The sequence below is a fragment of the Octopus bimaculoides genome, chromosome 1 (genome assembly GCF_001194135.2).
Source record: "Octopus bimaculoides isolate UCB-OBI-ISO-001 chromosome 1, ASM119413v2, whole genome shotgun sequence".
NCBI lineage: Eukaryota > Metazoa > Mollusca > Cephalopoda > Octopoda > Octopodidae > Octopus > Octopus bimaculoides.
This window is the reverse complement of record NC_068981.1, coordinates 74,625,066-74,625,684: the sequence shown is the minus strand read 5'-3', so window position 1 is coordinate 74,625,684 and position 619 is coordinate 74,625,066. Positions and strand designations below refer to the sequence as shown.

At 38.8% G+C, this 619-nt stretch overlaps 1 protein-coding gene across 1 annotated transcript in view; it reads right to left on the bottom strand.

Moving 5' to 3' along the window:
* LOC106882600 (laminin subunit gamma-1) overlaps nucleotides 1–619 on the bottom strand; it is a 193,927-nt gene that overhangs the window by 70,120 nt on the left and 123,188 nt on the right. The gene's annotated exons all lie outside the window — the stretch shown is intronic.

Sequence of the window (619 nt, the reverse complement as noted above, 5' to 3'; positions counted from 1 at the left end):
GTTTCTACAGCTGGATGCCCTTCCTAACGCCAACCACTCAGAGAGTGTAATGGGTGCTTTTACGTGTCACCCGCATGAAGGCCAGTCAGGCGGTACTGGCAACAGCCACGCTCAAAATGGTGTATAGTATATATTTCTTTACATGGGGTATAGTCTACACACGTTACTATCCAGACAAGTTTGTTAAACATGTTGCTGCTGTTTAACTCCAAGTCATCCTCAATTGAGCTAACCAGTGATCAAAGGCAATCCAGCCATGACCAACAAGAGTTTTGAAGACTATATAGGACTTCAGTTTTTTGTGAGATTTTCCTTGTATAAGACAGGGGATCAGATTTGTGAAGTTTAGCTGCTATTTCAAACAGGTTAGATAATAGCATTGAGGTTCCTTCATTTGTCTGGTGTATGTACATATTCATATGGTGTTGGTTTTTTTTTTTTTAATCACTTTGCAACCACGTGGTTTCAGGTTCATCCCCACTACACACCTTGGACAAGTGTCTTCTTCTAGAGCCTTGGGCTGATCAAAATCTTGTGAATGAATTTAGAAGAAAACTGTGTTGTAGCACATCGTGTGTATGTGTGCATATATATATATATATATATATATATATATATA